The sequence below is a fragment of the Theobroma cacao genome, chromosome 5 (genome assembly GCF_053813885.1).
Source record: "Theobroma cacao isolate CCN51 chromosome 5, ASM5381388v1, whole genome shotgun sequence".
Classification (NCBI taxonomy): Eukaryota; Viridiplantae; Streptophyta; class Magnoliopsida; order Malvales; family Malvaceae; genus Theobroma; species Theobroma cacao.
In genome coordinates this window covers 12,857,258-12,871,903 of record NC_142643.1, presented here as the reverse complement: position 1 = coordinate 12,871,903, position 14,646 = coordinate 12,857,258, and the positions used below count along the sequence as shown (strand labels likewise).

Sequence of the window (14,646 nt, the reverse complement as noted above, 5' to 3'; positions counted from 1 at the left end):
TATATTTTCGGCTTACCTACTACATTTTTAGCAAGTTTTGAGGTTTTCAACAAAAATGACGAAAATGCCCCTGTGAGCCAAAAAAAAAATATGTTATGTTATGATTTAGAAATGATTTGTAATCCTTCGTATTTTGATTATTTGATAACTATTGCTCACCGGGGAAGTGCGAAAGCTGATACGAGAGCCTTGCGAGGTTTCGATCGACATTCGGGGTGAATAATGTTTGTCGAGGCTTCGCGGCGGTTGTCACGGGCTCGATGGGGAGTTCCGGGTCGTGACACTAATATACCTAAAAATCAAACCAATCCAAGATCATTCTCTCTCCATACCCATTTTGACCAGCCATGAATTCACCATGAAAGCATGCTTTTCAACCATGGAAATTAAGGAAAAATGCATGGGTAAGGAAAATCACTAGCAAAATCAAAGAAATTTTACCTTTGCTTGATCAAATCCTTGAATTCTAACACTTTCTCTTTGATATTTCCCACCTAGGGTTTGTTCTTCCTTGGTTTCTCTTCTCTTCTAGTTTGGCCAACCACTATGGGAGAAATGGGTTGATTTTTATGCCTTTTTATAAAGAAATAATAAAATAATAAAGGCATGACACATGACATTTCCTTATTGGTTCAAATTTTAAATATTTGACTTTTAATTCTTTAAGTCTCCACCACACATTTCTCGTGTTTATCCATTTCCATGATGAATAAAATCCCTTGGTCTCGACAAGTGTCGAGGGTAAAAATTTACCGATTTGCCCTTAGGGTGATAAAATTACTGTTTTGCCCCTATACTCTAAAAATACCGAAAGTGTAACTTTTTCACATATCAACCTCAAATTATACTCCAATGAGTCAAATGTGATCAATCTTGATCAAAAACTTCTTCCAATATTTCAATTTTATCCTCAAGTGGCAAAATTACCATTTTGGCCCTAGATAGTGAAAGTTTCGATTTGACTCCAAATTAATCCTCGAACTCCAAATCACCATTTTAAGTCATTCCTGGACTGTAAAATTTTGAATTTCACCTTAAAATTCCTATTTGAACTAGTTCGAGGCTTAATCGACTTGATGGTACTATTAGGGGTAATATCGTCTTTTAACGATTTCTCGAACTTCCTAAATATGCAAACATTCTATTGAGCATGTAAATGATGTTGTAATTATTTTATAGAACAGGGTTTGACAATACTACCCCCCTTAAAATAAAATTTTGTCCTCAAAATTTCACTTATCGAACTCAAGGAGAATATGAGGGTATTATCTTCAATTATTTCCACATATATCCTGTTTATCTCACAGGTATGAAATATTAATCTTCTTAATCATATTAATCCATCTCGATAGCTTAACCATGCTATAGATCATATTTCCTAGATATTATCTCTTCAACTATTTCATAGAGTCTTTTATGTTCACATAGTTCAATTTTTGATAAAATTTCTTATCATTGTACTACCTACATCACTCATCATATATTAAGTTTGAATCTCAATTCACTAAAAATCATTCTTCATTTTAGTTGATCACAATATCAACCCCACATATGTGTATATGCCTTATAATTCCATTTATGCTTCCGAGATCTACTTTGATTTGATCATTGAATACGATGTAGTATCACAATTTCTCAAAGTCATCCATTTGTCCTCAATCATCTTTCATGCCTCTATATTGCTTTGTATCCTTCTTGTACTTCGACATTAATTTGTTACTTAAGATTTAAATTCATTTGAACTTTGTATACCTCAAGTATTTTTGAGTTCTAATTTCCACAATATAATAAGAAATTCTTATAGCAATATTCCATATGAACTCATTTACTATATTATTCTTAAAACCTTTATTTACTTTCTCCTCGTTTGATATTAACATCCCTTGTCACTATCTCACATCTTCATCTATCTTTTCACTCACTTTCTCCAGATTGGACTCGTGCTTCATCTTCCATTACAGCGAAAACTCTTGTTGAAGAACGAGTCGATGGCCTCAAAGGTGGTTGTGCTGAGGTGTTGCTACCCATTTCAAACCGTACAGCTACCCCCTGCCTCGGGTGTACTCTAGAGGAATCTCTCATCTGCATATCCGTATGAGCTAGTGAGGATGGAGCAATTACCGTAGTTGGTCCTCACTATGGGCAGTCACTCCTAATGTGGCTCGGCTGACCACAATGAAAGCATCTTATGCCCCAACTGTCACGACCCGGTACTCCCCTCGAGCTCGTGACAACCGCCGCGGTGTCCCGGTAGACACTTATTGCCCGAAATGTCAACCCGAAACCCCGCAAGGCTTTACTATCAGTTTCTCTGTTCCCTTGTGAGCAACCATTGTCAAATATCGTGTTCTAAAATATTTTAAGCTGTTTCCAACTTTAAACAAATAAAATATTAATTTTTCGTCTCACAAGGGTATTTTGGTCATTTTTCTCAAAAATCTTAAAACTGGCTAAAACGTAATGTACAAGTACAAAACACACAATTCATATTCAAAATGAGTTTAAAAGTCTAAAATCTTCATTTAAAACGAAATTATGGTTATTTGAATATAATAAGAAAATAAAAGAAATATTAAGTAAAATATTCTATTTTCTTATAAAACAATATTTATAGAGTTATACGTGAATAATTTTTATAACGTAAAAGCTAAATAAATTTATACATACTTAAATACAGTAAGCCAAAATATTTAATTTAATTTACAATAACAAGAGTGCCCCCGGATAAACAAAAGTAAAGAGGACTTTGAACCTACGGTTTGGAAAATGCAGATCCCACTGTAGTCCTCGATGAGATCAGCTATCTACAGTCTATATTGAACCTGAAATGGGTGGAAAGGAGGGTGGTGAGATTATAAAATCTCAATGAGTAAACAAACATCATCCTAAACATCTAGAGTTGAGTACATGGAGACAATAAAGTAAATCATCATAAACTGTGTTATAGCATTAGAACACATTTTTTTTTTCGAAACACGTAAAGAGGCTTATGAATCTCATAAAAATCTAGGCTTGTGCCATAAATCCATTCTCGGGGACACCTTGGCCGAGGCATCCTACCGAGACCGCCAAGGCTATTAAAATTCACATTTCACATAAATCATGTTTTTGTTTTGAAAACATAGCCGTTCCTTGGCGTTGGCTGAGTTCCCCCTCACGTGGTGGTTTAGCGTGAAGTGAACCCTAAACTTTACCCCAGGAGATACCCTACGCGCCTCTCCGTTCGAGGTAAGAATATAATGGGGTTTACCGTGCCCCTCTAAAAGGCTGGTCCACAGAAACCCCCTACTGCAGTGATTAATTAATATATAATCCACCATATAATAAAACTCAATAACATGATATGGCAATTTTGTAATTCGTAGTTTTTTCAAGGTAACCAAACAATTCGCATTTCAATACAATTGCCAACTAGCCAATCGTGCTCGATTTATCATAAGCCAGTTAATTTAAACAATCAAATTGCCACAATTAACAGTCTCCGTGTACTCTATTTTTCAAAATCACTATTAATTTCAAAACAATTTATAATTTAATTTCATTGAAACTCATTTATTCATAAAACATGAAAATTTATCTTTTTAAATTCCTTTTTCCATAGAATTCATGAAAGCATCTAAAAACCACCCTAGATAATTAAAATGACAGTAAGTTTACTCACTATGTCTAGAATGCAGACTTTCGAAGCACTCTGTCTACTGGTCCTCGGATGCAATTTCCTTGCCTTTATCGGAGGACTCACCACCTTGACACAATACAAAATCGAGAGTTTCACCAAGTTGGTACTAAATCAAAATTAAATTAATTTAGATTACCAATGCATGATATGGAATGCAAAATGCACTGGTAACTATCTAAACCCGGTATTGGCCTAATTCGTCTTATCACCCGATTAAATTCCTAACGGGTCCGTTTAAACTCCAATTTAATTCTTTTCAGTTTCTATACCTCAATTGCACCCAAATTAACTTAATGTCCCTCAGTGTGGTGCAAATTATCAGTCCCAACAGTAAATTACGAAAATACCCCTAGTGGGTAAAAATTCGTATTTTTGCTCTGAAAATTCCCATTATTTTTCTACGCTCATAATTCATCATTCCTTAACCAATTCTCCTAGAATAAAATCAAACTCATCCTCACTCACTACATGGTAAATTCAGCCATTAATGGTTGGGGGAGAAAATAAATTCTTTTCTTGTTGTTTTGTTTTTAAATATGCTAAACTAACTAAAAACACTAACATAAATTAAAATCAAATAAATCCAATAACTTTCTCTCTCCTAACCCATTTTTCCAGAATTTAATTCATCATGAAAACATGTAATTTAATCATGGAAAATAAAGAGAAATGCTTGGGAATAAGAAAACTCAAGCTTAATAGAAAAAACTCACCTTTTTCACTTAATTTCCTTGAAAATTCACACTTTTTCTTTGATTTTCTCTCTCTAGGGTTTTGTTTTTGTTTTCTCTCTCTTCTTGCTGGTTTGGCCGGCCATGGGGTGGAAGATGGGCTGATTTTGTGCCTTTTAAAAAGGAAAATAATAAATTAATAAAGGCATGACACATGGCATCATGTCATTGGCCCGTTTTTAAAATTTTAAAAATTTAAACATTTTATCTCCACCACATGTTTAGTCAAGGGTCAAAGATGAAGACAAGGAAGACCATGTGCTGGAAAAAATATCCTGGTGGTGGAAAATTACAATTTTGCCCCTGAGGTGGCAAAATTACCATTTTACCCCTATACTCCAAATTATACCGAAATTAAAATTTTTCACTTCTAAACCTCAAATCATACTTCAATAAGTCAAATTATACTCTAATAAGTCAAATGGGGTCAAAAAATCTTTTCTAAAATTCCCATTTTGTCCTCAGGTGGCAAATGACCATTTTGCCCCTAGTTAGTGAAAATTCCGATTTGACTCCAAATTGATCCTCAAACTCCAAATTACCATTTTAAGTCATCCATGAACTATGAAACTCTTAATCTCACCTTAAAATTCCTATTTGATCTAGTTCGAGGATTAAATAAACTTTGTTGTACCTCTAGGTACAATACCGACTTTTGTAAATTTTTCGGGACTCTCCTAGCATGCAATCATGCTATCATCACATGTATGTCATGAATAGTATTTTATAAGGTCGGGCTTTACAGCACTACCCCCCTTAAAATAAAATTTTGACCTCAAAATTTCACTTACCTGATTCGAATAAAAGATGTGGATATTGGTTTCTCATCTGGCTCTCGACTTCCCACGTCATCTCCTCCATTCGAGCATTCTTCCACAATACTTTCACCATTGGAATGCTCTTGTTCCTTAGCACTCGATCCTTTCGATCTAGAATACGTACAGGCTGCACCTCGAACTTCAAATCCTCATGCAACTCAATGGGAGGTGTCTCTAAAATGTGAGAGGGATCGGGAACATACTTTTTCAACATCGAGACATGGAAGACATTATGAATTCGATCTAACTCTGGGGGTAATTCAAGTCTGTAAGCCACTGGCCCAATCCTTTCAATGATACGAAAAGGTCCAATGTATCTTGGATTGAGCTTTCCCCTCTTTGCGAATCGAATCACACCTTTCATCATCCAATAAATACCACAAATTATCACAATAGTATAATCAAATAAGATTTAATACTTGGAAATTTCAAATTATTACCTTTCCAAGGAGAAACCTTAAGAAAAACTTTATCGTCGACTTCAAACTCCAAATCTTTCCTTCGTTTATCCGAATAATTCTTCTGCCTATCTTGAGCTGTCTTTAATCGCTCTCGAATAACTTTGACCTTATCGTTTGTCAAATCAATCAATTCCACATTCACCAATTTCCTCTCACCTACTTCATCCCAACAGAGCGGAGTTCGGCATTTCCTTCCATACAAAGCCTCGTATGGTGCCATCCCAATACTAGACTGAAAACTGTTATTATAAGCAAACTCCACCAATGGCAAGTGTCTGTCCCAACTCCCGATAAAGTCAATGACACAAGCCCGTAACATATCCTCCAAGGTCTGAATAGTTCTCTCAGATTGACCATCTGTCTGTGGATGAAATGCAGTACTAAATCTCAATTTAGTTCCAAGAGCTTCCTGAAATTTCGGCCAAAATCGAGAAGTAAATCGAGGGTCTCGATCTGACACAATAGAAACTGGGACTCCGTGTAATCTCACAATCTCATCTATATAAAGTCTTGCCAGCCTCTCAATAGAATACGTGCTATGGATAGCCAAGAAATGGGCGGACTTAGTCAATCTATCCACAATCACCCAAATAGCATCCTTCCCACTTTGTGTCCGCGGCAAACCCAATACAAAGTCCATAGTCACATGTTCCCACTTCCATTCAGGAATCGATAAAGGTTGAAGAGTACCTGACGGTTTTTGATGCTCCGCCTTGATCTGTTGGCATGTGAGACATTTCGCTACAAACTCTGCTATGTCTCGTTTCATACCCGACCACCAATAACTTTCTTTAATAGTCCGATACATCTTGGTGCTTCCGGGATGTAAAGCGTAGGCGGAAGAATGAGCTTCCTCCAAAATAGCTCGTCTCAATTGATCATCCTTAGGAACACAAATTCGGTCTCTAAGCATGAAAGTACCATCATCGCTGAGTCTAAACTCACTAGCTTCTCCATCTTGCAGCTTTTGAACTTCCTGTTTCAACCAATCATCAGATTTCTGCAATTCTCTTATCTGATTCAACAATGAAGGTCTCACGACGAAACTAGCAAGTAGGGTTCCATCCTCACCATTATTCAACTGGATCCCTAGAGATTTCATCTCAAGTAACATCGGAAAATAAGAACTTTGAAGTGTTGCTAACGACGATGAGGATTTACGACTTAAGGCATCCGCTACAACATTTGCTTTTCCCGGATGATAATCAATCACTAAGTCATAATCCTTAATCAACTCCAACCATCGTCTCTGTCTCAAGTTAAGCTCTTTCTGGGTGAGCAAATACTTCAAACTTTTATGATCAGAAAAAATCCGACAACGCTCACCATATAAATAATGTCTCCAAATCTTCAATGCGAATACTACTGCTGCTAACTCCAAGTCATGAGTAGGGTAATTCGTCTCGTGCTTCTTCAACTGTCGGGAAGCATAAGCTATTACTTTCTCGTCCTGCATCAACACACACCCTAATCCCAACTTAGATGCATCGCTATATACCACAAATTCTTTTCCACTAACAGGAAGTGTTAAAACGGGAGCGGAGGTTAACCGGTTCTTTAGCTCCTGAAATCGATTCTCACAAACATCATCCCACTCATACTTAACTCCTTTACGAGTCAAACGAGTCAGAGGAGCTGCTATCAAAGAAAATCCCTGAACAAATCTCCGGTAATAACCGGCTAAGCCAAGGAAACTACGAATCTCAGTTACCGTTCTCGGTTGCTCCCATTGCAAGATTGCCTCAATCTTCTTGGGATCGACATAAATTCCAGCTCCGGACACCACATGTCCCAAGAAAACCACTTCCTTCAACCAGAATTCACATTTAGAGAACTTGGCATAGAGTTGTCTCTCGCGCAAAGTTTGCAACACAATGCGCAAATGGGCAGCATGTTCATCATCATTCTTCGAATAAACCAGGATGTCATCGATGAATACTATCACAAACTTATCCAAGTATGGATGGAACACCCTGTTCATAAGATCCATAAAAACTACCGGGGCATTAGTCAAACCAAACGGCATCACCAGAAACTCATAATGCCCATAACGCGTCCTGAAGGCAGTCTTAGGTACATCCTGCTCCTTAATCCTCAACTGATAGTACCCAGATCTCAAATCAATCTTAGAGAATACCATAGCACCTCGTAATTGATCAAAAAGATCATCTATCCGAGGTAAAGGGTATTTATTCTTGATGGTCACTCGGTTCAGCTGACGGTAATCAATACACAATCGAAGAGTGCCATCTTTCTTCTTTACAAATAGGACTGGTGCTCTCTAAGGAGAAATGCTAGGGCGAATGAAACCTTTATCCACCAAATCTTGCAACTGGGCTTTCAGTTCCTTCAACTCTGCTGGAGCCATTCTATATGGAGGAATAGAAATAGGTGCGGTACCCGGAAGTAAATCAATAGGGAACTCAAGCTCTCGATTAGGAGGTATTCCCGGTAAATCATCAGGAAATACATCAGGAAACTCACTTACTATTGGGACATCCTCTAACTTAGGTTCCCCCTTTGAAGTATCGATCACGTATGCCAAATAAGTCGGATACCCTTTTTGCACTAATTTTGAAGCTTTGATGGCCGAGATTACACAAGATGGTAATACTCGACGTTCCCCTACAAACACAATCTCTGCTCCCTCCGAATTTCGAAGAACAACTTCTTTTCGAAAACAATCCACGTTCGCCCGATGTGCAGTTAACCAGTCCATACCTAATATTAAATCAAAATCCAAGATCTCTAGAGGAATTAAGTCACCCCTAAATTCTTCCTCACCTACCCTTACCCCACAGTCTCTATAACAAGTATTTCTAATCAACTGTTCTCCTAGAGGGGTATGCACTACAATTTCTTCCTCTAATGGTGACAGGTTTCTATCAGTAATTGATGCAAATGTCGTACTCACATAAGATCTATCTGAGCCAGAATCTATCAAAACATAAGCATCTTTATCAAATAAAGACATAGTACCTGTCACTGCTCCAGGTCGGACTCGTGCCTCATCTTCTGTCACAGCAAAAACTCTTGTCGCGGTACGAGTCTGTGGTCTCGAAGGCGGATGTGACGGGGTATTACTCTCCACACCAGACCGTATGGCTACTCCCTGTCTCGGTGGTAACCCAGAAGAATCTCTCCTCTGTATATCTGTGCGAGCTGGTGGAGATGATGCAGCTACAGTGGCTCGTCCTAACTGTGGGCAATTACTCCTAATGTGACCCGTCTGTCCACATTGGAAACATCTTGTTGGCCCTCTACATAGCCCACTATGATAATTCCCACAATTTCTGCATCTGTCAAAACCTCCGAGACTCTTCCCAGAACCAGTCATAGCAGATCTGCTAAACCTCGAAGGTCTCTGCTGTGATGGTGGAAATGGAGGTCGAGGAGATGTCACGGAAACAGAAGTAGTGCTCCCTGAAGTCGCTAAGTCCTTGCCTCTTTTTACTGGCTGACTAGAAGACATACTAGGATTCCTCCTTTTTGCAAACTCAGTCCGAATCCTTCTATTCTCAGTCGCTAGCTTCTCAGCCCGTAAAGCCATCTGTACCACCTCCTTATGTGGCTCCCTACCAATCACTGTCATTCGCTCTCTGATCTCATTACGGAGCCCTTCCTCGAAATAGCTGGCCTGATCCTGCTCAGATTTCACCAGATCCGGCACATATAACATCAACTCGTTAAAACGAGTCTCGTACTCCTCTACAGTTAGATTTCCTTGTTTCAAACTCAGAAATTCTCTCTTCTTTTCTTTTTGATGGAAATAAGTGAAATACTGACCATCGAATTCCCTGAGAAAATCGGACCATGTCTGAGGAGTAGCGGAACGGGACTTCACCGAATTCCACCAAGTACGAGCCCTCTTCTCTAATAATCTCGTAGCCACCATCAGCTTCATGTCATCATCTAATCCCATATCAGAGAGAGTCTCGGACACCTGATTAATCCAGTCTTTTGCCACAGTGGCATCCAACTCACCAATGAAAGATACACAACCCAATTGCCTAGCCTCCTTCAGCTTCTTGGAAATGGATACATCCTGTATTGGTGGTGGAACTAAAGGAGTAGTTGGAGGCACTACAGGTGGAACTTGACCAGTCTGAGCTTGACCAGCTATTGCTGCAAAGAAAGCTGCTAATGCCTGTGCTGCCTCAGTAGGCATGGCGGGAATACCCGTAGGTGGCTGAGGAGATGGAGGATGTGGAGGACTATCGGCCTGCTCAGCAGCAGGTGCTGCCCGAATGGTAGATGCAGCTGATTCCTCCTCTACTGTATCTGGCTGATGACGTTGGGAACGACCTCTTCCCCTCCCAACCGATCTAGTGAGAGGTGGGCGTCCGCGTCGAGGAGGCATTATAATCTATAAAAAAAATACGAGCAAGTTTAGGTAACCTTAGGCTCTATATGCAAATGCATGCATTCTATTCAACCTAACCTAACTTAACTTAATCCGGGGCCACACTGATATTGTAAATATTTAAAACAACTTTAAAACTAAAAACTTTGATCTTGAAAACCAAAAGCTCTGATACCAATCGAATTGTCACGACCCGGTACTCCCCTCGAGCTCGTGACAACCGCCGCGGTGTCCCGGTAGACACTTATTGCCCGAAATGTCAACCCGAAACCCCGCAAGGCTTTACTATCAGTTTCTCTGTTCCCTTGTGAGCAACCATTGTCAAATATCGTGTTCTAAAATATTTTAAGCTGTTTCCAACTTTAAACAAATAAAATATTAATTTTTCGTCTCACAAGGGTATTTTGGTCATTTTTCTCAAAAATCTTAAAACTGGCTAAAACGTAATGTACAAGTACAAAACACACAATTCATATTCAAAATGAGTTTAAAAGTCTAAAATCTTCATTTAAAACGAAATTATGGTTATTTGAATATAATAAGAAAATAAAAGAAATATTAAGTAAAATATTCTATTTTCTTATAAAACAATATTTATAGAGTTATACGTGAATAATTTTTATAACGTAAAAGCTAAATAAATTTATACATACTTAAATACAGTAAGCCAAAATATTTAATTTAATTTACAATAACAAGAGTGCCCCCGGATAAACAAAAGTAAAGAGGACTTTGAACCTACGGTTTGGAAAATGCAGATCCCACTGTAGTCCTCGATGAGATCAGCTATCTACAGTCTATATTGAACCTGAAATGGGTGGAAAGGAGGGTGGTGAGATTATAAAATCTCAATGAGTAAACAAACATCATCCTAAACATCTAGAGTTGAGTACATGGAGACAATAAAGTAAATCATCATAAACTGTGTTATAGCATTAGAACACATTTTTTTTTTCGAAACACGTAAAGAGGCTTATGAATCTCATAAAAATCTAGGCTTGTGCCATAAATCCATTCTCGGGGACACCTTGGCCGAGGCATCCTACCGAGACCGCCAAGGCTATTAAAATTCACATTTCACATAAATCATGTTTTTGTTTTGAAAACATAGCCGTTCCTTGGCGTTGGCTGAGTTCCCCCTCACGTGGTGGTTTAGCGTGAAGTGAACCCTAAACTTTACCCCAGGAGATACCCTACGCGCCTCTCCGTTCGAGGTAAGAATATAATGGGGTTTACCGTGCCCCTCTAAAAGGCTGGTCCACAGAAACCCCCTACTGCAGTGATTAATTAATATATAATCCACCATATAATAAAACTCAATAACATGATATGGCAATTTTGTAATTCGTAGTTTTTTCAAGGTAACCAAACAATTCGCATTTCAATACAATTGCCAACTAGCCAATCGTGCTCGATTTATCATAAGCCAGTTAATTTAAACAATCAAATTGCCACAATTAACAGTCTCCGTGTACTCTATTTTTCAAAATCACTATTAATTTCAAAACAATTTATAATTTAATTTCATTGAAACTCATTTATTCATAAAACATGAAAATTTATCTTTTTAAATTCCTTTTTCCATAGAATTCATGAAAGCATCTAAAAACCACCCTAGATAATTAAAATGACAGTAAGTTTACTCACTATGTCTAGAATGCAGACTTTCGAAGCACTCTGTCTACTGGTCCTCGGATGCAATTTCCTTGCCTTTATCGGAGGACTCACCACCTTGACACAATACAAAATCGAGAGTTTCACCAAGTTGGTACTAAATCAAAATTAAATTAATTTAGATTACCAATGCATGATATGGAATGCAAAATGCATTGGTAACTATCTAAACCCGGTATTGGCCTAATTCGTCTTATCACCCGATTAAATTCCTAACGGGTCCGTTTAAACTCCAATTTAATTCTTTTCAGTTTCTATACCTCAATTGCACCCAAATTAACTTAATGTCCCTCAGTGTGGTGCAAATTATCAGTCCCAACAGTAAATTACGAAAATACCCCTAGTGGGTAAAAATTCGTATTTTTGCTCTGAAAATTCCCATTATTTTTCTACGCTCATAATTCATCATTCCTTAACCAATTCTCCTAGAATAAAATCAAACTCATCCTCACTCACTACATGGTAAATTCAGCCATTAATGGTTGGGGGAGAAAATAAATTCTTTTCTTGTTGTTTTGTTTTTAAATATGCTAAACTAACTAAAAACACTAACATAAATTAAAATCAAATAAATCCAATAACTTTCTCTCTCCTAACCCATTTTTCCAGAATTTAATTCATCATGAAAACATGTAATTTAATCATGGAAAATAAAGAGAAATGCTTGGGAATAAGAAAACTCAAGCTTAATAGAAAAAACTCACCTTTTTCACTTAATTTCCTTGAAAATTCACACTTTTTCTTTGATTTTCTCTCTCTAGGGTTTTGTTTTTGTTTTCTCTCTCTTCTTGCTGGTTTGGCCGGCCATGGGGTGGAAGATGGGCTGATTTTGTGCCTTTTAAAAAGGAAAATAATAAATTAATAAAGGCATGACACATGGCATCATGTCATTGGCCCGTTTTTAAAATTTTAAAAATTTAAACATTTTATCTCCACCACATGTTTAGTCAAGGGTCAAAGATGAAGACAAGGAAGACCATGTGCTGGAAAAAATATCCTGGTGGTGGAAAATTACAATTTTGCCCCTGAGGTGGCAAAATTACCATTTTACCCCTATACTCCAAATTATACCGAAATTAAAATTTTTCACTTCTAAACCTCAAATCATACTTCAATAAGTCAAATTATACTCTAATAAGTCAAATGGGGTCAAAAAATCTTTTCTAAAATTCCCATTTTGTCCCCAGGTGGCAAATGACCATTTTGCCCCTAGTTAGTGAAAATTCCGATTTGACTCCAAATTGATCCTCAAACTCCAAATTACCATTTTAAGTCATCCATGAACTATGAAACTCTTAATCTCACCTTAAAATTCCTATTTGATCTAGTTCGAGGATTAAATAAACTTTGTTGTACCTCTAGGTACAATACCGACTTTTGTAAATTTTTCGGGACTCTCCTAGCATGCAATCATGCTATCATCACATGTATGTCATGAATAGTATTTTATAAGGTCGGGCTTTACACCAACACACCCCAACATTATGTCTCCCACATTTTTCGAATTTATCTAAACCTTTAGAACTCTTTTTGGAAGTAGTCATCCCAAACCTACTAAATCTCGGAGGTCTTTGCTGCGACTGCAAAAGTGGGGGTCGAGGAGATATCAACGGAACAGAAACAGTACTCCCAGAAGCAGATGTGTCCTTGCCTTTTTTGGGCAGCTGATTGGAGGATACATTCGGGTTCCTCCTTTTTACAAACTCAGCTCGCATTCTTCGATTTTCATTAGCGAGTTTTTTGGCCCTTAAAGCCATCTCTACAACTTCTTTATGAGGCTCCTTGCCTGTCACAGTCATCCGCTCTCTAATCTCATTACGAAGCCCTTTTTCAAAATAACTAGTCTGATCTTGCTCAGACTTCACCAGGTCTGGCACATATGACATCGGCTCGTTAAAACGAGCCTCGTACTTTTCTATGGTCAAATTCCCTTATTGTAAACTTAGGAATTCTCTCTTTTTCTCTTTCTGATGAAAGTAGGTGTAGTATTGACCGTCGAATTCTTGTAGGAAGTTTGTCCAAGTCAGCGGAGTAATGGAACGTGATTTTACCGAGCTCCACCATGTACGGGCCCTCTTCTTCAGTAATCTTGTGGCCACCATTAATTTCATATCATCATCCAATTTCATATCCACAAATGTCTCTATTACTTGAGTAATTCAATCGTTAGTTGTTGTTGCATCCAAATCACCAACAAAAGAAGTGAAACCTAGCTGCCTAGCTTCCTTAAGCTTTTTGGAAATGGAGACATCTGGCACTAGTGGTAGAACAGGAGGTGGTGGTGGTAGCACTGGAGATATTGTTGGGGGAACAGCATGAGGGACTTGACCAGCTTGAGCTTGGCCCGTAATGACATTAAGAAAAGCTGCTAATGCTTGGACTACCTCAAGAGACATGGCAGGAACACTAGGAGTAGCAATAGGTGGTGGATGAGGTGGAGGAATCTCAGTAGGCTCAGCAGCAGGTGCTGCTCGAAAAGTAGGTGCAGCCGACTCCCCCTCCACGGGATCTGGCTGACTAAGTCTAGTACGACCTCTTCCCCTCCCTACTGACCTATAGAGAGGTGAACGCCCACGTCGAAGAGGCATGGTACTCTACAATAAGAAATGGAACGGACTTAGACGACTTTAGATTCTATATGCAACTAACTCGATCTAACCTAACTTAACTTGACTTGGGGCCACGCAGTGTTAGTGTGAATTCTTAAAACAATTTTTAAAACAAAAAGCTCTAATATCTTTAAAATCAAAAGCTCTGATACTAATAAAATTGTCACGACCCGAAACTCCCGTAGGGCCCTTGACAACCGTCGCGATGTCCCGATAGGCATTCATTACCCCAAATATCAATCGAAACCCCACAAGGCTTAGCATCAGCTTTCTCATCTCTCCGATGAGCGACAGTTATTAAATCTTGCATT

General features: G+C 38.2%; 2 long non-coding RNA genes across 2 annotated transcripts; both read right to left on the bottom strand.

Moving 5' to 3' along the window:
• Positions 1-2,627: 2,627 nt before the first annotated feature.
• Positions 2,628-4,490, bottom strand: LOC148762465 (uncharacterized). The gene is made up of 3 exons (XR_016026400.1): positions 4,393-4,490; positions 3,662-3,745; positions 2,628-2,822 (listed from the first exon to the last, which is right to left on the bottom strand). It is a non-coding gene; the product is annotated as an uncharacterized LOC148762465 (long non-coding RNA).
• A 6,175-nt stretch (positions 4,491-10,665) lies between these two features.
• LOC148762464 (uncharacterized) lies at positions 10,666-12,525 on the bottom strand. The gene is made up of 3 exons (XR_016026501.1): positions 12,431-12,525; positions 11,700-11,783; positions 10,666-10,860 (listed from the first exon to the last, which is right to left on the bottom strand). It is a non-coding gene; the product is annotated as an uncharacterized LOC148762464 (long non-coding RNA).
• Positions 12,526-14,646: the final 2,121 nt, after the last annotated feature.